General features: G+C 41.6%; 1 protein-coding gene across 6 annotated transcripts in view; it reads left to right on the top strand.

Moving 5' to 3' along the window:
- Window positions 1-24,891, top strand: part of PRUNE2 (prune homolog 2 with BCH domain) — a 308,955-nt gene that overhangs the window by 113,982 nt on the left and 170,082 nt on the right. The window lies entirely within an intron of this gene.

Here is a 24,891-nt window from a genome sequence, read left to right as displayed (position 1 = left end):
TAAATACCTGGGGGGAAAAATCCTAAGTAATATGAACCTGGGAAAGTTCATATTTGTCTATGGCATAATTTAGTTTGAAAAATATGTTTGCACATCTCAAGCTTCATACTTGTAACAAAATAGTATCAGGCCCAGCAGAAACAGGTGGCCCGTCCAATTAATATAATTTGAGGTCTAATAAAGTGAGCTGTTTTATTAGGTGAAGGCAGAGTGAGGGATACTGCTAGGAAGAGGTTAGTGTCCCAGGGGCTGTTACCCTAAGCTTGAAAGGAAAGGGAAGGGAGATGTTTCTAGAACCTGGAAGGAGAAGGTTAACAAGATAGGGCTATCTCAAGAAGAGCCTTTGATCAAGGAGTGCCCAAGTTCAAAGTGACCCCAAATGAAAGGAAATGGAGGACTAAACTTGCTGCCATCACTCTCCTCCCTCCTTCCCAGCACCTGTTTGGGTTTTCCTTTGATGAAGCCAACAGGAAACCAGAGTCTAGAGGAGACTCTTGATGTTGTCCAGAAGGTCATTGTGCCAGCGCTGGCAGAGAGCAGAGTGGAGGAGGAGGGAGACCCGCTCTGCAGGGACCAAAGAAAGACGACTTGCAGGGAAACATTCAATTAAATGTTCAGTTGATGGATGGAGACAATAGGTAACCCTATCCAAAATCATCTGTGAGACCTGTTACAAAATTCTCAAAAGTAGATGAAATCTGATTTTGAGGCTGTTGAGGTTCTTACCATCTTAGAAGGAATAAAAGGACTTGAAGTTGGAAATACAAAAAAGGAGACATTTGAGATGGGAGTGTCCCATGTGACTGGTGGGGAGTCATCAGTCCCTCCCCTGGAGCCTGGGAAGTATTTTCTGAAAGGCCACCCAGAGAGACTCATAGGTATCCCTTTCAGTTTGGGAGACACGGTGGGCATGTTTTCATTCTTGTCTGGGAAGTCTAAATGACAAAAATGTGCTGATGGCTATGTTTACAGTGGGACATAGAATAGGTAGCCTCATGCAGTCACCTTCACCCCAAGAAAATTTTTGGGAGTAGTGGGCGCAGAGCTATTTATGCTAGGTCAGATCTGGGCTGTGTGTGCAAGAGAGCCAGCGTGCATTATTTTTAATAGATATTGCACAAGTGGGCTGACTTGAAGTGAAAACAAAGCAGATCCCACCTGAGATAAGCTAGAGTCAGAGCGAGCTTCTTAAGCGCTGGGGGATGTGAGAAGTGGATTCCACCCATCCAGGAGCACAGGGAGATAGGAGATGAGAGCAAGTACAGACCCACAAGGAGCCCAGGAAGGTGACCTACCTGTGAAGTGAAGAGAACTATAAAATTTAGGTACACGGAAAAGTAGTATTAGTTTCTCAGTCACATCTGACTCTTTGCTACCCTATGGACTGTAAACTTCCAGGCTCCTCTAGGTCCATGGAATTCTCCAGACAAGAATACTGGAGGGGACTGCCATTCCCTTATCCAGGGGAATCTTCCCAACCCAGGAGACCCTGGTCTCCTGCATTGCAGGCAGATTCTTTACCATCTGAGCCACCAGGGAAGCCCACACTGGAAAGTAACAGCCAAGTAATAACTTTCCTGCTTATCTGACTTCATCTTACTTTCTTCATGCTCCAGTTCCAAAGTGGTCAGAAACTACAGTTGGCAAGATGAATGAGGAGTCGAAGGGAAGGTGGGGAAAGAATGAACTGATCACGTTCCCTCCCACCAGTACCTGGCCTTGCTGGGGGAGGTAGAAATTTAACTCTACTAAAGATTGCAATTTTGGCTACTCAGCTTAGGCTTCATCTTGCAAATGAAATGCCTGAGAAGCTTTGTTACCTAAGACCATGCAGAAAAATCATGAAGTTTGCTTGTTTGTTTGTTTTTTTTTTACATAGGAACAAGGCAAGAACTAACCCCACAGCATGAACTAACTGCATATTTTTAGTTCTGCTTGCACTGAATATCTATACATATAGAGAAAGCCGAGCTACTGTTTCCTCTAAGTTAAGGTGGTCTTGTCCCTCCCCCATTTCATACATTCCTTTATGCCAGGTATTAGTTCCTTTGTGAGTTCTTTCTTCTTAAAAAACTATCTCAATTTTATCTATATGAGAATCTGTTGGAAGTTAGATGGACAAAGCAGTGAAGGAGGTGGAAAACTGTGTGTTTTTGCTTATCTTCTAAGTATATCCCTGGGCTTCCCTGGGGGCTCACCTGGTGAAGAATCTGCCTGCAACGCAGGAGACTCCGGTTCTATTCTTGCGTTGGGAAGATACCCTGGAGAAGGGAACAGCTACCCACTCCAGTATTCTGGCTTGGAGAATCCCAGGGACTGTATAGTCCATGGGGTTGCAAAGAGTCGGACATGACTGAGAGACTTTCACTAAGGATATCCCTGGGCCTGCAACATTTTGTGTATATGAACCTGACACAAAGTGATTCAAAACTGCACCATACTTGATAGGAAAGTGTATTGATGTCAAGATGAATATTAAAAGCTATTATGTGCAGGACCAAGTTTGATGTCATATTTAACCAAGAGACATAAAGAGAAAAAAAAAAGCTGCTTTCTTTGAACTTTCCAATTATGAGTGTATGTATTTGCAGACAAGTTTAAAGTATATGATGCTTTCTCTTTTGTATTTAATTAAGGTTTATTTACAAGTGTGAACTTTTGATAGTCATCCTTTGTTTGATTTTAGGTTTTGTTGTTTGCCACCTCTCTTCCGTTTTATATTCATGTGTGTGTCAGGCACCACAATGGTACATGAATTTGTTTTTGTTGCTAAAGAAGCAAGTAAACATGTTAACGTTTAATCTTCCAGTAATGGAATCGGAAACAAAAATCTCAGCAACTTATAATGCTGTTCAGAGATATTTTTCCGCTGCCTGTTGTGAGAAGTTAGGGTATGTAAAATAAATGATGTATGGAACTGTAGGAATGCGACTTTTCCCGACTACCTTATGTCTAAGGAACATTAAACATAGGGTTCTCGTTTAGCAAATAAATAACCATTCATTTCAATGGCTGCATAGTCTGGACTTCCGTGCATATTTTTGCAAAGATAAGAAGAGGCCATTAGGGATTTAATATAAAATAAATCGCCAAGGGGTCTTCTTGTAGTCCTAGTTTCTCTGCCACATGGTGTGTTACTAATGTGCATAAATGGGCTTAAATGAATTTGTTATCTGTATTACATTTGCAGTATGTATATATTTATATATTATTTTTTAATTGTGTTTAAAAATAAAACATTAAATACATCATTTTGGAGAGTTGAAAACGTAGAATAACGTAAATCAATCAGCTTCAATTAGTATTAAAAATGTCAGTCTATTAGATTTGCCTATGGGTGTATTTACCCCACAGAGTTTAATATATCTTAGTTTTGTCATCCATAAGGTAGTCATATGGTTAATTTGTCACCTTATAAGAATAGCCTGTTACAATCCAAGCTCGATTAATGACATAACGTTTATGCACCGTTGAAAGGGTCCTTGTCTTGGTTGTTTTATTGATGCCCTAGGTCAGATTCTGAACATCGACTCTACCGGGTTCTGATGGCTTTGACTAACTGAGGAGCTTTGCTGGTTTAATCTTATTTCCAGTACCACATTTACAGAAAGAAAGTGGCAGGATATGTTTTGTATCATACTAAATGGCTTGATCATATTTATTATTGGATCCATCTAGTAACTCACTCCAGTATTCTTGGCTGGAGAATCCCATGGATAGAGAAGCTTGGCAGGCCAGTCCATAAGGTCGCAAAGAGTCGGACATGACTGAAGCAACTTAGCAGGCAGGTATCCATCTGGTAGTTACTGTAAGAGTTTACCTTTAGACTTTCTCTGTTTTTTGCATTGATAAGAGGAAATTGTATTTTAAAGTGATAAATGGAAATTATTTCCATTATGATTAATAAGTTATAATCTGGTAAGATTTAAAAGATAGATATGGTCTTTAGATTCTGGAATGCTTCCAATTCATTTAAATATTACATGTTTTAAAATGTAGTAACTCATCTCATAAGGAAAGCTTTGATGTCTGCTCAGTAGAAATAGCTCTGATTAAAGAAGTCATCATTTTAAGAAATTACTTAGTGATGCCAGTTAGTTTCTATTACTATTCATTAATAGCCTGCTGAATGATAATGAGTTGTATCCATGCTAAAATTTCTGTATCTATTTCATATTGCAAATGTAGACACTGGTATAAGTGTATGCTAATGTTCTTCTGCTAATCAACTTATATTTGTGACTACTTTTGACAAAGAAAGCAAAAACTTTCTGAAAGGTGTGTAGTTAGTATTTCCTTTTTAAACAGTCTTAATGTAATATTATCATATGTAGAAATGTTCAATTAAAATATTTATTAGATAACTATTAGACTTTGGTTAATATCTATTACTCATGTTTGTTTCTGAATACAAATGAAATCACTGTTTTATAATCTACGACATAAAGAAAGGCAGTTGGGAGCATGTGTGTGTAACCTTTGCATTTGACTCTTGAGGAAAATGCTGCTTATTTTGACTTCTCTAAATTTGACCAATTTATCATGTGAAGATTGTTATCCTTGCTTTTATCACTGCTTTACTGATGATGTTTATGGGGCATGGACTTTAACAGCAGGAGGTGTTTTTTGAAAAATGTTAAGTGTAAAATATATCTTGTAATTTATTCATATGTTATCTAGTGTTGGTTTCCACTCTATGACAATGTATGCACACAGTCCAACATTACAAGTAATCTTCAGTTCAGTTCAATCTTCGGACACGACTCTTTGAGACCCCATGAATCACAGCACGCCAGGCCTCCCTGTCCATCACCAACTCCCGGAGTTCACTCAAACTCATGTCCATCGAGTCGGTGATGCCATCCAGCCATCTCATTCTCTGTCGTCCCCGTCTCCTCCCACCCCCAATCCTTCCTAGCATCAGACTCCTTTCCAGTGAGTCAACTCGTCGCATGAGTAATCTTAAATAGATTAAAATTGCTCTTGGTTCTCTTATCAATCCAGGTGAACAAACAGAGGGCCTGAGGCTCAGTGCAGGGATGAAGTCTGTGTGCAGAAGACTCGGGTTCACTGTCCTCCTTTTTCTGAAGCACTAATGGATACAAAAGTTATTTAACCTCACAGAGGTTAGCAATCCATTGCCAAAAACATGCTACAGCGCTTTGGGCTAACAATTAAACGTTAAAAAGGTGAAATGGAATTTGGATATTTTAAATTTAAAATAATAACACCCATAAATGACAGTAAAAATACAAGAACCTCATATGCATTTTGCTCTGCTATTTCCAAATAAATGATCGATCATGTCTCTATAGTTCTAATCTAAACTGATCTCTTAGCTACTGCTGTTGCACATTTCAGGGGGCTATTTGCCACATAGGGGACATTTCAAGAAAATAAACTTTAGGGCCGTGGTTCTCATCTCTTTTGTGGGCATTGAATGCTTTCTAAGTTTTTTGGTAGGTGTCACATGTGAGAATCAGTAAATTACAAAGTACTCTAAGTCAATATTGATTTCAACACAATTGTTACTGCACAAAACAGAGTTTATGGTATCAATGAAGGGGTCCAGAGTGATCACACAATTTCCTGTTTGCCTTTACAACTGTGGACCAGAACTTTCACCATCCTGACCACTCTGACTGAGTGTGCTCATGGGTCAAAGTTCTTTAATGTTCTGATAGTCTGATACACAGGTGTGCTTTGTCTAGGGCCAGCGTAGTGCAACATGACTCCTCCTGTTTTTAACTTAAAAAAAGTTACACCTCCCCCTACCCCTACTCTGAATGTCATAGCCTCCCTGTTCACTATGCCATTAAGACTCTGTTGTAACAATCTGTATGCCCAATTGAGGCAAAAATAAACTTTACACACGGATCACAATTTGGCAACACACCTCTGGCCTGCTTCTGGCCCAGTCATTGAAAGTACTGATCTTAAGTTTGGATATCGCTGTCCTGCATATGAAGTCTTCTACCCTGGTGACCTGGCTGGATCCTGTGCGACTCTCTAAGGAGTTCTTTTGTCGAAGTTAGCCACAGGCAGGACGATAGACTGGGGAAGTGCTTTTCCTCAGTGCCTCTCCTGACAATGGCCTGAATCTTACAATTTTCAGTTTGCAAGAATCACAGAAAGTCAAGTCCAAGGAAGGAGATTTTCACACCATCCATTTATTACAAAAACCTTCCGTTCCTAGATCTGTAGCCTAGTAGTGTGCTTGAGAAGGAAATGGCAACCCACTCCAGTGTTCTTGCCTGGAGAATCCCAGGGAGGGGGGAGCCTGGTGGGCTGCCGTCTATGGGGTCACACAGAGTCGGACACGACTGAAGTGACTTAGCAGCAGCAGCAGCAGCAGTGTGCTTGAGGACTCTCTCAGGATGATAGAGATAAAGAGGAGCCTTGAACTTTCTGTGACTGTTTGAGGTGCCCAGTGTAGGTCCCTGAGAACTTTCAGATGCTTAATCTTTAGCCTTTTTCTTCCTGGTAAGCACTTCATACTTAAAAATATACAGTTATTCACCCATGTTCATAATAGCACTATTCACAGTAGCCAAGAGGTAGAAGCAATCTGTGTCCATCCACACAAGCAAAATTGATATCTGCATACAATGGAATATTTTTCAGCTTTAAAAAATAGGACATTCTGACACAGTTCTTTCATAGAATCTTTTCTGTTTCCTGCCCTTTTATGATGCTGTTTCTTTGCATATCCTTCATGAGGGTCCCTGTTCTCTGTGGCCACTTCTCCCTGCTGTGGACCCTGACACTTGCATCCTTCTCTGCCCTTTATCTCTGACCCTCTTCACCTTCTACCAAGTTCTTTCGAGCATCCATAAAGTCCTGTCACCTCTATCGCCCAAAGACTCACAAAGCCCTCACCCCCTCCTAGGCCCCATGCTTCTACCTTAGTTCACGCTCTTGCTCTTCATCCTTTGAACTGTATTGCAGACGTTCCTTTCTGCTCTGCACCCCCCCTTCGACGCACCCCTCTCTAATTCCTCCTCTTCACTTTCTAGATTTCGAGTTGGGACATACTGCCCATCTGCTCAAAGCCCTTCTGTGCCTCTCCATCACCTGCTGAATCAAGTCCTACTTCCATTTTACTTCGGCTGCATCTTCTACCCTCCTTCCTGTATGTCATTCCTGCCATGGGAATGATGCATAGGTGATGTTGAGGGCTCTGTGTCCTCTAGTGGCCTGTGTTCGTACCAGAACACATCTCTCACCACCACTGCTTTTCCTCCTCCTGCCTCCCTACGGGGGCTTCCCAGGTGGCGCTAGTGGTAAAAAACACACCTGCCAATGCAGGAGACATAAGAGACGCGGGTTCCATCCCTGGGTCTGGAAGATCCCCTGGAGAATGGCACGGCTATCCACTCCAGTATTCTTGGCTGGAGAATCCCATGGACAGAGCAAGCTACGGCCCTTAGAGTCACAAAGAGTCGGACACAACTGAAGGACCGTAAAGCGGACATATCTGCCTGCTGACTCCTAAGCCCTTGAGACTCAGAACCTGCTCCTCGTGAGATACTTGAGCGAGAATTGGGAGCTCTTCCCCTTTGCTCTTCTAGTTCTGCTTTTCTTATTCAATCAGAGTGTTTATCCCTTTATTGTAAAACTTCTGGTTTGCTTAACTGTCTTCCTCCTCTAGATTGAGACTCTGAGTATGGAAATTTTGTCTTCTTGCTCTTCCTGTGAATTCCCAGCCCATTGCACAGCTCCCACACTGAGTTGTCCCCTGTGAATTCAGCCCTCGTGAATCCGTCAATCTCTTAATCCTCTGGCAGCTCCAATCCTTCTGTCTTCTAAATTTCCTTATTTTCCTCATTCAGATCCTTTTTCCTGCATTTATTTCTATCATTTTCACCATTCCTTTCCTGCTTTTCCTGTGTGTAACGGGAGCCATTATAGTGAAGTTTTATTTTATTAAGAATAGTCCTTGTCATTCAGTGATATTGTTCTTATTTTTGGTCTTTGAGGCAATTAGTCCATGACAGCTTCTGCAGACCCTCTTCTTAGTTGTTTTAAATATTCCTTGGGCGTTGGCAGGATTTGTAGCTTGGGTCACTGTTAGAAGAGTATCATGCTTCTTTGTCGATGTATGTGGCACAATTTTATTAATGAGCCCATATCTTTTGAATAGGATTTTTACACAAATTATACATGTAATATTAGAATCTGGATTAAACAAATGAGGCATCTATGAAGTGTTGGAATAGTTCCAACCAATAAATCAAAGCTCCCTTTGATCTATAAATTTCTGCAATTGTTTTACAATAGTCTCTTCATCTCAAGATCAATTTATTTGAGAAATTCTCTCAACATGAAAAGTCAGAGTCCCGGCAGCAGTGAGTAATTCAATACCAAATTAGTTCTGGTCATTTAATTACAAAGTCATACATGATTTTTATGTACTCCCCAGATTTTGAATTAATGGGATATAATCATCATGAGTTATAAAAAATGGGATATATGACTCACTAAAAGTCCCGTATTTGGATGGTATTAATGAAAGTCTTTTGCATTCCAGTCCCCTATAATGAAAGGACAAAAGTAGGAAGTCAAGAAACACCTGGAGTAACAGGCAAATTTGGCCTTGGAGCACGGAATGAAGCAGGGCAAAGGCTAATAGAGTTTTGTCAAGAGAACGCACTGGTCATAGCAAACACCGTCTTCCAACAACACAAGAGAAGACTCTACACATGGACATCACCAGATGGTCAACACCGAAGTCAGATTGATTATATTCTTTGCAGCCAAAGATGGAGAAGCTGTATACAGTTAGCAAAAACAAGACCAGGAGCTGACCGTGGCTCAGATCATGAACCCCTTATTGCCAAATTCAGACTTAAATTGAAGAAAGTAGGGAAAACCACTAGACCATTCAGATATGACCTAAATCAAATCCCTTATGATTATACAGTGGAAGTGAGGAATAGATTTAAGGGACTAGATCTGATAGATAGACTGCCTGATGAACTCTGGATGGAGGTTCATGACATTGTACAGGAGACAGGGACCAAGACCATCCCCATGGAAAAGAAATGCAAAAAAGCAAAATGGCTGTCTGAGGAGGCCTTACAAATAGCTGTGAAAAGAAGAGAAGCGAAAAGCAAAGGAGAAAAGGAAAGATATAAGCATCTGAATGCAGAGTTCCAAAGAATAGCAAGGAGAGATAAGAAAGCCTTCCTCAGTGATCAATGCAAAGAAATAGAGGAAAACAACAGAAAAGGAAAAACAAGAGATCTCTTCAAGAAAATAAGAGATTCCAAGGGAACATTTCATACAAAGATGGGCTCGATAAAGGACAGAAATGGTATGGACCTAACAGAAGCAGAAGATAAGAAGAAGAGGTGGCAAGAATACAGAGAAGAACTGTACAAAAAAGATCTTCACGACCAAGATAGTCACGATAACGTGATCACTGACCTAGAGCCAGACATCTTGGAATGTGAAGTCAAGTGGGCCTTAGAAAGCATCACTACTAACAAAGCTAGTGGAGGTGATGGAATTCCAGTTGAGCTATTTCAAATCTTGAAAGAAGATGCTGTGAAAGTGCTGCACTCAATATGCCAGCAGATTTGGAAAACTCAGCAGTGGCCACGGGACTGGAAGAGGTCAGTCTTCATTCCAATCCCAAAGAAAGGAAATGCCAAAGAATGCTCAAACTACAGCACAATTGCACTCATCTCACACGCTAGTAAAGTCATGCTCAAAATTCTCCAAGCCAGGCTTCAGCAATATGTGAACCGTGAACTCCCAGATGTTCAAGCAGGTTTTAGAAAGGGCAGAGGCACCAGAGATCAAATTGCCAACATCCGCTGGATCATGGAGAAAGCAAGAGAGTTCCAGAAAAACATCTATTTCTGCTTCATTGACTATGCCAAAGCCGTTGACTGTGTGGATCACAATAAACTGTGGAACATTCTGAAAGAGATGGGAATCCCAGACCACCTGACCTGCCTCTTGAGAAACCTGTATGCAGGTCAGGAAGCAACAGTAAGAAGTGTACATGGAACAACAGACTGGTTCCAAATAGGAAAAGGAGTACGTCAAGGCTGTATATTGTCACCTTGCTTATTTAACTTATATGCAGAGTACATCATGAGGAATGCTGGGCTGGAAGACGCACAAGCTGGAATCAAGATGGCCGGGAGAAATATCAATAACCTCAGATATGCAGATGACACTACCCTTATGGCAGAAAGTGAAGAGGAACTCAAAAACCTCTTGATGAAAGTGAAAGAGGAGAGTGAGAAGGTTGGCTTGAAGCTCAACATTCAGAAAACAAAGATCATGGCATCTGGTCCCATCACTTCATGGGAAATAGACGGAAAAACAGTGGAAACAGTGTCAGACTTTATTTTTTGCGGCTTCAAAATCACTGCGGATGCTGATTGCAGCCATGAAATTAAAAGACACTTGCTCCTTGGAAGGAAAGTTATGACCAACCTTGATAGTATATTGAAAAACAGAGACATTACTTTGCCAACCAAGGTCCGTCTAGTCAAGGCTATGGTTTTTCCCGTGGTCATGTATGGATGTGAGAGTTGGACTGTGAAGAAACTGATCGCCAAAGAATTGATGCTTTTGAACTGTGGTGCTGGAGAAGACTCTTGAGAGTCCCTTGGACTGCAAGGAGATCCAACCAGTCCATTCTAAAGGAGATCAATCCTGGGTGTTCATTGGAAGGACTGATGCTAAAACTGAAACTCCAATACTTTGGCCACCTCATGCGATGGGTTGACTCACTGGAAAAGACTCTGATGCTGGGAAAGGTTGGGGGTGGGAGGAGAAGGGGACGACAGAGAATGAGATGGCTAGATGGCATCACCGACTCTGTGGACATGAGTTTGAGTGAACTCCGGGAGTTGGTGATAGACAGGGAGGCCTGGCATGCTGTGATTCATGGGGTCGCGGAGAGTCGGACACGACCAAGCAACTGAACTGAACTGAATGAAAGTCTGGTTTTTAACATGAATGAAATAGTTATACTTCTTTCTTTTTCCTTCATCTGCCCTTTTTTGTCCTTCCTCATGCCGTCTCTCTTTCTCAAACTTGTTTACAAGAAATCATACGGTAGAGATAATGTGGGCACATCACTTCTGGAGAACTTACCCTGGCCCTCTCAAGGGCTGTCACAACTCAAAATTAGGTTGGATTACAAACCAAGACAAGTTGAGTCCTGAACTCCTTGTGGATTGAGGATTGTCTGTTTCAAGATCCAGTGGTATCTGATAAGATGTAATTTACAGAATGACCTTGGAGGGACCAGTAAGGCAGAATTTTTTCCAAACGCAGGAGTTTGTGTCAAGTGCTTGATTCCATTTGTCTGAGTGTTACCAGTTTGGTGACTGTAAAGTTAGGGTGCTTTGATAGTATGCAAATGTCCTTGAAGACCCCCACCATTGATGGTGGCATTATCCAGGAGAATGTAGACTTGATTTTAGGTCACCTGTGTGCCTGTGGCTGAGTCCTACACTGAATATGTAAATATTATTTATATTGTTTATGTAAATTCATCATGTAGGTTGGACAATGCTCCTTCTCTGCTGTCCCTGACCATGTGTTAGAGCGGCCAGGGTCCATAATCTCCTCCTGCCTTACTTCATGGCAGGCAGAAGAGCATTAGGGGGATTTTTTCTCTCTGTTAGGTCTAGATCAACATACCAATCATTTGGGGAATAGTAATAATCATTGGTATCATGTATCAAATGATGCGTGTGTTCCAGACACTGCGTTTCAAACTTAATGTAATTTGTCCCATTTAATTCTTATGGCCATTCAATGAAGTGGTTACTGTTAATAATCCCGTTTTATGGAGCAGATGTCTCAGATTTACAGAGGGTATATGGGTGTGTTAGTCACTCAGTTGTGTTGACTCTACAACCCCATGGACTGTAGCCTACCAGGCTTCTCTCTGTCCATGGGATTTCCCAGGCAAGAATACTGGAGTGGGTAGCCATTCTCTTCTCCAGGGCATCTTCTCGACCCAGGAATTGAACCTGGGTCTCCTGCATTGCAGGCAGAGTCTTTACCATCTGAGCCACCAGGGAGCTAATGAGTACCTTGTTTACAGAGGGTATATGTTAATAATCTTCTCAAGGTTACTCAGCCTCAGGTGGTGGAGGAACTAAAATTTAAGCCCCAGCAATCCATGTCTAGAGGCTGAGCACGTGTTGCCTCTGGTGCCTCCCAAGTGATGAGGCATATGGCCTGAGTCTGAGTTCCTACCTCTGCCTTTTGCTTTATGAGCAAATTTATTTATTTTCTCAAAACCACAGTATCTCATCTGTGGGAAAGAAATTTAAAAATATACTTCATGTAATTGTTTTGATGATTTAGTATGTGTAAAATACTTAGTGGTTTTGTATATGTATTAAGTGCTCAATGATAGTGACTAGTCTTATTTAAAAAAGAAAGAAACTTGCCTGGCTCTAGACAAAGCAATACTTATTAAAAGCCAGAGGGTATCTGTGGTTGCCTAAGTCCTTACTGGGTAGCTTCATCATGTCTTTAAAGGCTCATTCCTTTTTGAAAGTCAGGTTGGAAGGAATATCAGATTTGCTAAAATTCTATATATGGAACAAGGAACCATCAAGTAGAAAGAAAAAGACTGAAATTCTAGACCTAGATTTGTGATAATCTAACTAGGTAAACTTAAGCTAACCATGTCACCCCCTCTGAGCTTTGTTTGTTTGTTTCAGGAATAGTCAAGGGCTCTGTGGAGGAATGGGGGATAGTAAATTAGATGTGCTTTATAGACTTTGAGTAAAAAATTCTATATTCCAAATCTAAGCTAATTCATGTATGGATGTGAGAGTTGGACTGTGAAGAAAGCTGATCGCCGAAGAATTGATGCTTTCGAACTGTGGTGCTGGAGAAGACTCTTGAGAGTCCCTTGGACTGCAAGGAGATCCAACCAGTCCATTCTAAAGGAGATCAATCCTGGGTATTCATTGGAAGGACTGATGCTAAAACTGAAACTGCAATACTTTGGCCACCTCATGCAACGAGTTGACTCACTGGGAAAGACTCTGATGCTGGGAGGGATTGGGGGTGGGAGGAGATGGGGACGACAGAGAATGAGATGGCTGGATGGCATCACCAACTCGATGGACATGAGTTTGAGTGAACTCCGGGAGTTGGTGATGGACAGGGAGGCCTGGCGTGCTGTGACTCATGGGGTCGCAAAGAGTCGGACATGACTGAGCGACTGAACTGAACTGAACTGAACTGAAGCTAATTCAGACTAGCTAATTCATCAAGCAGAAATAGGTTTCCTCTTTTTGGGTCAGGCTCACTGGCCAACCTGGGGTAATAGATTTTAGAACCCACAAAATGAAGGCAAGAAACAGTGGCTGTCAAGGACATTTTGACTCCAAAGATGAGTTATGAATATCCATTAATTGAAGGAGAGAGTGAGGAGAATGCAGAAGTGAAGAAAGAAAAGATTTAACTGAGCACCTGCCTCTGGCCAACACTGTGATTGGGTTTTCACATGGGATCCTGTTGAATTCTTGTGAGGATGCTGGACAGTAGATCCGTATTTTCACCCCCGTTTTGTGGATGAAGAAATAGAGGCTTGCAAAAAGTCAGGGACTTCTTACGCATGGAGGAACGTGTCCAAACCAGGATCCAAACCAGGTTTGTGGAAAGCAGATAAATGGTACTGAAAGGAAACGTATCCAGCATTGCAATTTGTTGGTCTTGGTTGTGAAGTCTGCAGAGTCTGAACTTTTCACAAAAACAAGGAGCAGTCTCCTGACAGAGGTAAAGGAGCAGTAACACTTTTGGTTTCTCTCCTGAGTTGTTCATTTAGAAAAACAACTAAAGGAAAACAAACAAAACCTGAAACAAAAAAAACCCAAATACCAAGAAAGAAAAAAAAAAGTCTTTTGTGTCAGAGAGAAAAATCTCTAGATCTAAGACAAAGGAAACCTTGGTTCTCTAAATATTTGTTCTAATAGATTTTGGCAGTCTCCTTCAGACCTCTGCTTTCTATTCTACTTCACAGTAATAACAATAGACAAGTGAAAGAATCAGTCTTAAACTTGAACGCCAAATAATTTTAAAAACCATACTGTTCTTGACCTCAGAAAGTGTGGTCGTTCGCTGTCTTTCACTGGACTTGGGAGCCTATTGGGTTTCTAACCATGTTGTTTCTTGAATGCTTGCTGAATATGATGACACTCAAAATAAACCGAGCAGAATTAATTCGAGAATATGAAAATAATTTCTGCTTGTGTGTCTCAATCTGATATTTGCCATATGGGAAGCTCAGCATCATTCTCGCAGCAGGCCTAATTTATGGCAAACACAAATCCACATTCAGTGAACATGGGAAAACACAGCCCTTCTCTTTATTTTTATAAGATCGACTGTGGACTTTTTACTTTGCTTTGCCTGCACTGATTCTGATTTGATTGAATGCAGATTTCCTGGCAATAGGGGTGGGAAGTAGGTTGCCGCTGATGGGTACAAGAATATCAACAACATCATTGTCTTAATCAACTCAGGCTGCTGTAGCAGAATGCCATATACTGGGTGGCTTATAATCAACAGAAATTCATTTTTCACAGCTTTAAAGGCTAGGAAGTCCAAATTCAAGGCACTGGCAGATTTGGTGTTCCCTGAGGGCCTGATTCCTAGTGTTCTTGCTATATTCTCACGTGCCAGAAGGGGCAAGGGAAACTCTCCAGAGTCTCTGTTATAATCGCGTTAATCCCATTCATGAGGGCTCTGTACTCAAAACCTTAATCACCTCCCAAAATACCATCACAGTGGGGATTAGGTTTCAACAGATGAATTTTGTGGTGGTTGGTGGGAGGGAGGGGGCAGTGTTGTTGGACACAGACATTTGGTCTATAACAACCATCAAAGTTAAGGTGAAGTTTTCTGATTTTTATATTAGCTCGAGATGGCAATGTACTTATAAAGGGGCTTATCTTGAACCTGTGCATTCAAAGCATTTCCTGTAGAAATGTAAACAATTTACTGTCCACCTGAAAATATGAAGATGGAGGCTGAAGGAAATTCTGTGGAAGACTTAAGCTCCTACTTGGCCCTTTTTTGAGTCTTCCCAGGAGAGAATGACTCTCAGGAGTTTTTACTTGCTCTCCCCAGTAAGTCAGGACAGCTATTGTAACTCCATCTTGAGGCTCATGTATGCATCTTTTCCTGAAACTCAAAACAACAAAAAAGGGACTTAGATTTGGAAATTGATTCCTTGAACAAGATGAATCAGACCTGTCTGAGCCTGCATGCCAGGAACTGATCAGCTCCTCTGTACTTGCAGATCTAAGTTTTGCTCTTTTCTTAAAAGATATGTGATCCCTGCAGTCTCTAGTTACCAGATTGTTCAGGCCCACTCAGGTTTTTATCATCTTCAGATGGGGCTTACCAGGTGACGCTAGTGGTAAAGAACCAGCCTGCCAATGCAGGAGACGTAAGAAACATGAGTTCAATCCCTGGCTGGGGAAGATCCCCTGGAGAAGGAAATGGCAACCCATTCCAGTAATTTTGCCTGGAAAATCCCATGGACAGAGGAGCCTGGTGGGCTTTAGTCCATGGAGTCGCAGAGTAGGAGATGACTGAAGTGACTAAGCATAGCAGTCAGAATGGGCAGGTCTTAAGAACTAACACATCAAAGTGCTTCAAATGTGTGAAACACTGTTCTAAATGCTTTCTCTGCATTTGTTTAATACGATAGGATATCATCACCATGGTCATCAACATCCCCATTTTACAGAAGAGAAAGGTTGAATTTTACCCCAAGGACACATGACTAGTCTGGCTCTAAAAACATTTGACCACTTCAGCTCTGGAAGGTTTACAAAGGGGAAATGAGTGCTTTGTGAGTTTAAGGTCCAGTATAAAAACTATCAGATTCACAAAATGTTTTTAATATTTATTAAAAATACATTAAAAAATACTTTTACTTGTGCTAAGAGACACATGATAAGACATATGTCTCTTTTGATTGGAATAGATCTGGTTAACAAGTTAATAGGAGAAGGCAGTGTCACCCCACTCCAGTACTCTTGCCTGGAAAATCTCGTGGGTGGAGGAGCCTGGTAGGCTGCAGTCCACGGGGTCGCTAAGAGTCGGACTCGACTGAGCGACTGCACTTTCACTTTTCACTTTCATGCATTGGAGAAGGAAACGGCAACCCACTCCAGTGTTCTTGCCTGGAGAATCCCAGGGACGGGCGAGCCTGGTAGGCTGCCGTCTATGGGGTCACACAGAGTCGGACATGATTGAAGAAGTGACTTAGCAGCAGCAACAGCAGCAAGTTAATATTAAGGACTTCATCCTGTTCTGATTCTTATACCTTTAGTAAAAGTAAGGAAATGATTACTTAGGAAATGCTTTGTCCTTAGAATACAAAAATTTTCAAACAGTAGTGTACTGTGAGTTCTGAGGCTCTCATGGTCTGTTGCACAAATATTTTAAAATCAGATGAGGGCACAGAGAACTTAGTTGATGATGATTTCAGAAGCAAGTGACTCTTGAAAAGAATCTCAAAGGATGAAGAAAAGACAGGTAGAAGAAGGCATCCTAGACAGAGAATGTTGTGAGGGCACCTATGAAAAAGGAAGCATGGTGACCGGGAATGGCAGGAAGCTGGGTGTAGCTACAGCACAGTGTTGGCCTGAAACCAACAGACTGCCAGATATTTCTCCAGCAAAGATGGGTTTATTGGGATCAGCAGGGAATTGCAGTTAGGGGTCTGTGGCTACATGCAAATCCCTGCATGGAGGGAAGGAGAGCGCATTTATAGAGGGAAAAGAAGACTGGGACGGCTAAAATAAGCAAAGTCCGTGGCTTTTGATTGGCCAAGTTCTTGCCAGGAAAGAAGAGGAGTCTTTCTACTTCCTGATTGGTCCTGCCATCATCACAAGATGTGAGAACTCCTCCTTGGTCTCCCAATTCTATTTAATTGAAGTTTCTGTGAATTATTTTTTTATAATAGGAAGAGTAGAAATCTGTAGTCAGAGGTGAATAGATAAGGAGAAGCTGGACTGTGAAGGATGTTAGGTACCATGTTACTAGATCTGGCTTTCTCTTCTGGGCAGTTGGAGATTAGAGTCCAGGAGAGTCTAATGACCATGGGTGCATTGCAGAGGTTGTTGGCATGAACAGGCCAGGATGGAGCTCCTGAAGGTCTGAATCAAAGAAATGCTTTTGGGTATGGAGAAAAAGCGATGTATGAAATATATGGAATTTTCTGCCTCGAAAAAGGAATGAACAGAAATTAGTAAGAATGAAATAGATACAAGTATATACAAAAAAGGTAATAGACATGGCACATGATTAAATTCTTTAAAGTCAGCAATAAGGATAAATGTATACTAAATTGAATAAATTGATACTTGAGAGAATAAAATAGTAATATATATTATAATGATGTAATCTAATAATAAAGAGGAATAAAAAATACTTTGTTGATAAGAGAGTAAGAAAAATTGTAACAAAGAATCAAAGTGATCTAGTATACCAAAACACTGTAAGAAAGAGTCATTTGGAATTAGGGTTTTTGAAAAAAAATTTTTCAGCAAGTTTAACAAATTGATCGGACAGATAAAAGTATGAGTTCCCAGTTGCAGTTCTCAGATGTAGCAAATTCTGTGACTCCTTGGTAGACCAGGGAGGTAGGGAGGGCTCAAGGAGGCAGGGAGCATATGAGGTCTTGCTGTTGATGGTTGTGAAGGTCCAAGAGAGATCGCCTATCTTCAAATTGTGTAATCAGTCAGACATCCTGCTTCTGTGACTGTCTCCCCTCAGACCTTGCATGTGTGTACTACAAGGAGCCACTGGGTTTTTAATTGGCATGACTCCATTGAGGATTGTGCTGTTAAGTCCAATCAGTTAAAAAATGAAAAAGAGACCATTTAGGAGGCGGAATAGGGGAAGATAATGAGCTTGATTTGGAATGTTTTGAGTTTGAAATAATCTGAAGTTCAACTAAGGTAATATACTCAGTAAGGATCTGGGTGTTCAGGTTAGTGGTTGGGAGGGAAATCAAGTTGTGTTGTTGTTTAGTTGCTAAGTCATGTCCAATTCTTTTGCGACCCCATGGACTGTAGCCCGCCAGGCTCATTTGTCCATGGGATTTTCCAGGCAAGAGTATTGGAGTGGATGGCTATTTTCTTCTCCAGGGGATCTTCCTGACCCAGGGATTGAACCCACCTGCTTGGAAGGTGGATTCGTTACCTCTGAGCCACCTGGAAAGCCCGTGGAAATCAAGACTTGAGAGCTTTTGTTGTTCCTGGGGAGAAGGACCAAGTGACTGAAGAAAGAATTAGTCAGTAAAGTGCTGGAAGTAAAGATAAAAACAGGGAAGCAAAAGCTAGAAGCTAACGTACATCAAAAAATAAAAGAAGCCAGAGATGATCGGAAGCTAGTAATAGTATTAGGAGAATTAAACTCATGACATTGGGCTGATGGACAGAATCCCTGTGCTAGACCCTGCTGTTGACTGGGGCTTATAGAGACAAGGACAGTGATTTCTCAAAAAGTCCTTTGTACCCTTGTTTCTGTTGACCAGTGTAAGCTTAAATCTAATATTTTTTCTGTTCTCTGCTGTTGGTATCATTTAAAGTTCTATTTTTTTTTTATTCCTCATGAGCATCGGTTCAAAGATAACCTTTATTCATTGGACCATCAATGAGCAAGGAGGGATGGAAGTTCAGAGCTATCTGTGGGAGCACCTGAGCTGCCTGAATCCTCTCCAAGCCTAGTAAATGAGTCCTAAAAGATGAGAGGATTCAAAATCTGGCTTCCGCTGAGAATTGAATATTCCTCCAAACTGCCTGATGCACAGCCCCAGCTGGGACCTAATGCAAGTATTTTGCTTAAGAGAACTTGCAAATGCGAGGTGCTTCTAACAATATGTGTCAAGCAGTGTGTAGCCGATGGTAGGAGTTAGATTTATGCATATTGTGGTTGTCCATTTCCAGCTGCTTTTGTGAAGTCAAACTTTTTTTATGTTAACGGATCACATTATTATCACATTTAGTGGAGAATAATGAGATATGATGGTGATACATCATTGGCAGCTCATAGCGCCATTTGAAAACATGCTTGTTTTTAAGTCTGCAATAATGGGTGAGAGAGAGAGAGGCAGTCTGATGTGCACACAGTCACAGCACAGCTCTGAACAGCTAGTCCTGAGTAGCTCTTTGTAAGTGTTTTTTTGCCAGGAGGGAACCTCAATAGTGGCTCACAACAGCACCCTATTTCTCTCAATTAAGGGGATAAAGACATCTCAAAGTTGAGATAAGTGACCTATCAGTTCAGTTCAGTTCAGTCGCTCAGTCGTGTCCGACTCTCTGCGACCCCATGAATCATAGCACGCCAGGCCTTCCTGTCCATCACCAACTCCTGGAGTTCACTCAAACTCATGTCCATCAAGTTGGTGATGCCATCCAGCCATGTCATTCTCTCTCGTCCCCTTCTCCTCCTGCCCCCAATCCTTCCCAGCATCAGACTCTTTTCCAGTGAGTCAGCTTGTTGCATGAGGTGGCCAAAGTATTGGAGTTTCAGCTTTAGCATCAGTCCCTCCAATGAACACCCAGGATTGATCTCCTTTAGAATGGACTGGCTATGCGATTTGCTAAAATTCTGGAGAGCACTCCATATAGAATGAAATGGATAGAGGCTACCTCTGGGGGTTAGCATTGCATGGATTCTGTAAAAAGCTTGTTTGATTTTGTAAAAAACCAAACATTCAGCTCACCCAGAGGCTACAGGAATCAGAGAACATGGCACTTGCCATCCTGGACTGCCAGAGCATTCTCTACAACCAGTAAGCTGTTCTCTTTCTCTCTGTGTCTCTCCTTCTTCTTTCTCTGTCTCTATTTTATCCTTGGAGGAGTATGGATGGAAAGAGAAATGGAGCATATTATATAGAATGACATAAAGTTCTCTGTCTTGGCCCCACTCCCAAAGCCTAGGGACATGCCCCCACAAAATTCCCTATGTGGCTCTTGCATCCCATCCCATAAATTTAACTAAACCTTTTGGAATCAAGCATTTCCTCCCAGCATTTACTATTTCATTGATAATAAATCCCGTAAGTGTCCTTATTTTTGGTGAGGTAAGATAGTCTTGTTATTGGGTTGGCCAAAAATTCATTCGGATTTTTCCATAACATCTTATGGAAAAACCCAAACGAACTTTTTGGCCAACCCTATATTAAAAACTTTACCTCATTCAAGATTTAGGAGGCGAGGAAAAGCCTCTTAGAGAGAATCATGTATGACTGATTTGTCTGGAGAATTAAAAATTGGAGAGATTTTGTTTGAGCACATGAGAAGAGGTGATGGTGATGAAAAATAAGGCTGAGATGGAGAGAGGCAAAGACGTGGAGAGCCTCAGTGCAGGGCTGAGCATTTGAACTTTATGCTGGAAAGAAACAGAGGGGAGGGATAAAGGACTCAATCATCTTTGGATTGTAAAATACCAATGGTATCCCTCAGGAGTTTTCTAGTTCCAGCAGTGATTATTTAAAATAATGTTTGCATAAGGGTGTGGAAGAGAGAATATGTAATTAAATTCCCATAGCTGCATGTGGCATAGAATTTTACAGTTAAAAAAAAAAGAAAGTTAATCTTGTGGGCTTAAATGGAACAACATTTTGAGCTTGGAAATGGGCACAAAAGTGAAAAGTTAATTTCATTGTGGACAAAGGCACTTGGGATGTTTGTGCTCAGATAACTCACTCCATGATCTTCATCTTGTGTGTACTATTGAATGTAGCCCTGGGAAGGGCCTGAGACTCAATGGAAGACAGTTTATCAATGTGCTGTGCCAGTACTTTACTTTAGGAAAAACAGTCAATAAAGTATTAGTCAACAGCATGAACATATTTGGTTTTTGAACCCAATAGAGAATTTTATCCTACCAGTATAGAAAGGCCACATTGCAGACCTGGAAACTAAATCTTGAAAATTAACATGAGTAGATTTACAGAGAATGTTGGGACCAGAAGTGGCCTTAGAGATCAAGTGTTGTTGTGCTTTTATTTTGCAGGCTAGGAAATAGGAGATGCCTTGGTCATGGACAGGCAGCAGGGCTGGAACCCTGCCCTTGTAACCTGTGGTTATCTCCTCCCCGGTTTGTTCATCTCACTGTCAACACAGTATTTGGTTTGGTTTGTTACATGTCTTGTGAATCCATCCTGCCTCTTTCTCTCATTGGTAATGCTCCTTAGTGGCTACATTTCAAATCCTGAATCATTTTTCAAATAAACATCCATAACAGGGTCTATTTCCTTGTGTCCCCATTAAGTAACACATAAATTTATGTTCTAATGTTCTTCCCCAGCAAACAAGGACTAGGCATAGGGCAAAACTTGTGGATGTCCCAAGATGGCGGCAGGGTGCCTCTCCCTGAGATGTGGGAGGGTGAAGAACAAACACCCAAGGACAAGAAAGGAGCCCAAGTAAGGACCTTAGACTGTGAGACAAATCCAAGAGCTCCAGACAGACCACAGAAGCCCAGGCACAGGGAATGGGCAGTACCTCCTGGGAGGCCAGTAACTAGGAAGGATAGAAATGAGCAGAGGATGCCAAGGCCATTAAGAATTTTTGAGGAGGAAATCCAGTGCTCAGTGTTGCTTTATAAAGTTGTTATTTCTGTGCTTCCTTTTGTATTTCTGTGTGGAGTATCTAAAAGGGCGGAAAACGTGCAAAATCATGTCTCTTCAGATATTACACTTTCATCTTGCTGTTTCCAGTGACAACAGTTATCTCAGCTGCACCGGATGTGTGGCCTCCGTTGGTTGGGTCATCAGCCCCTCTTGTTTTCCTCCTAGAAACGTAGGCCACCATAGAAGGTGACAGATGACAGGTGTCAGCACTCCCTGACCTTTTGTTGGGAACTGTACATGAGTTGTCAGACTCTGGGCCTCACCAGCACTCTCTCTGTTGCTTCATAGAGCACATAGAATGTTATTACCTGTCTCACTGGGCTCTTGGCAGGAACACACGAAATAAACTTTGTAAAGCTTCTCTCGCAGTGCCTGGCACATATCTGGTGCCTCACACGTGCCATTCTCCTGAGCTCCCCTCCACAGATCCCACAGGTCATTGGACTTCTGGTTAGAAAATGCTTAACCAGATACAGTTGATGTTTGTTAGGTATCTCCTTTGCTTTGGGCTCTGTGCCTCTCTGTTTAATTACCATATCTTCTGTATGCACTGCTTTGGGCTTGAGAAAGATATTGAGGTGTCTAATTCAAAGTTCATAGACAGTAATCTAAGACCTAGAATATCTGCTGAGGTTACACAGCTAGGTAATTAATTGCAGGACTGTGGCTAAAAGCCGTGACTTCCGGCTTCTGGCCTGGTCCTCATTCTGTCATGTAACTCAGGCCAGCCGTCAAGACATCCAATAGTCTTTGGTGCACTGACTAAGAAAAATAGTGCAATCAGTGATAATCCAGAAATGCTTCACCACTGAGACTCAGAGTGGACTAGCTCTTTGGTTATTGACCTTGGTATTTACTGGTATTTACTGGTATTCACTAAGTATGTGTCATCAGTCTTGTTGTGGTAAAGGGGCTTGTTTAAGTCAGTGAAGCTCTGAGCCATGCCATCCATGTGTTATCATTCATTAAGCTAAAAAGCATACAGTACCCAAGGAAATATCCCCAAACAAAGATATACTGCTTGTAACTCCAAAATTTTATTTTTATTTTATATACTTATATAGAACTTAACACATGGCAGGTACTCTTCTATAGGTTTTACAAAAATTAACTCAGTTAATCCTCATGATAATCCTGGGAAGAAGTTCTATTGTTATGCCCATTTTTCAAAAAAAGAGAATAAAGCACAGAGATAATAAGAAATTTCCCAAGGTCATCTAAATATGAGGAAGTAGAGTCTGAGAGTCCCTTATACTGCAAGGAGATCCAACCAGTCCATTCTAGAGGAGATCAATCCTGGATGTTCATTGGAGGGACTGATGCTAAAGCTGAAGCTGCAATACTTTGGCCATCTCATGCGACGAGTTGACTCACTGGAAAAGACTCTGATGCTGGGAAAGGTTGGGGGCGGGAGGAGAAGGGGACGAAGGAGAATGAGATGGCTGGATGGCATCACCGACTCTGTGGACATGAGTTTGAGTGAACTCCGGGAGTTGGTGATGGACAGGGAGGCCTGGCGTGCTGTGATTCATGGGGTCGCGGAGAGTCGGACACAACTGAGCGACTGAACTGAACTGAACTGAGAGTCTGGCTCCAGAGTTCATGGTCTTAACCACTCCACTGTATTGCCTCTCGAAATGATGTATTGCCTCTCATAAAAATGCAGAATGTTTCTCCCAGTAAAGGCATTCACTCTCTCTCTCCCTCTCTGGAAGTTCTGCTGTCTCACTTCTTCTCTAAGGGGTCTGAAGTACATTTGAGCTTTCCCAACATTTTCTAGGTTTCTGTGTCTTTGATTATCTTACCTCCTGACATCCTACATCCAACACCCTACCATCCAACATCTCCGTGGTAAAGCCAGGTAAGCCATTTTAACTAACTCCAAACATTCAGTATGCTGTGTGCTAGGTACTGGGGATAGAAGGAGATCAAATATACATGGTTTTTATCCTCAGGGAGCTTTCAGTCTAGTGGGAGAGCTAGACATTAAACAAATAAGCACAGAAATAATTGTGTATTTCAAACTAATTTAAGTGGTGTGAAGAAAAGCATCCTGGAGAACGGAATGGCTACCAACTCCAATATTCTTGCCTGGAGAATTCCATGGACAGAGGAGCCTGGTAGGCTACAGCACGTGGGATCACATAGAGTCAGACATGACTGAGTGACTAACACTGTTATAAAGAAAAGCTTAGGGTGCTGCTATGAGAAAATGTAATAGAAATATAACTTACTTTACACTACATGGGGAGGTTGTGTAAAACTTCCTTGAAAAGGTCATTTTTAGGCTTATAAATCAAGGTACACCGGAGTAGGAGGTTAGGGTTAACAGCATTGCAGGCAAAGGGAACAGCAGTGCAAAGGCTCTGAAATAGGAGATAGATTGACACATTCAGAAAATTGGCAGAATATCCTTTAGGAACTGAACTGGTCATAGTGCCCGTGGGGAGGAGAATGGCGTGACATGGCTGGAGAAGTGGTCAAGTCAGATCCTCCAGTGCCTCACAGTGAACAGTGGATTTGTGAGATTTTCTTCTAAGTACAGTGGAAGCTAGTGAAAGACTCTAAGAAGGTAGGGACATGGCAAAGTACAAGCAGATGGAATAGAGGTTTCCATTACAGACCAGGGGAGAGGTGACAATGTCTTGAAGCAGGATGAGGGCAGTGGAGCTGCGATAGACAAATTTAAGGTATAGTTTTGAGTTATAGCTAACAGTATATGTTGATGGACTGACCACAGTGATTAGAGAGAAAAATAATGCCTTAGATAATTCTCAGGTGTGTTGAAGGATATACTGGATCATTTGCTGAGGTGGGAAACCCTGGAGGTCAAGGTAGCAAGCACTGCCCCAGCTTTGCAGTGCAGTCTGTGTGGCCCTGGGCAAATCTGCAGATGTCACCTGATGCCCAAGCCTAAAAAAGCCATCTTTGTTTTAGCCTCATCTTGCTTCATGGTTTTAAATGAATCTTGAATACAGATGGCCAAATTGGTCTCACAACTTTTCTTCCAGTTTAGGATTTTTGATATTTGACATTTTTTACTTTTCTCAGTGAAAATTTAAGTCTGAATTAGTGGTCATGGTAGGAGATTATTACTTCATTATTGCTTTGCTGTCTGATAACCAAATAAAGGTAAAAATATTAATATAATTGGATCATGTAGTTATTACTAGCTAGTTTAAAAAGACTTTGGAGGGATATTGTATAGGCCTGATGATTTAATTGAACCACTTTTG

The sequence above is a fragment of the Moschus berezovskii genome, chromosome 7 (assembly GCF_049115385.1).
Source record: "Moschus berezovskii isolate FMDL1 chromosome 7, NW_MosBer_1.0, whole genome shotgun sequence".
NCBI lineage: Eukaryota > Metazoa > Chordata > Mammalia > Artiodactyla > Moschidae > Moschus > Moschus berezovskii.
Note: the sequence above shows the minus strand (reverse complement) of the source record. Positions and strands in the feature narration are given on the sequence as shown.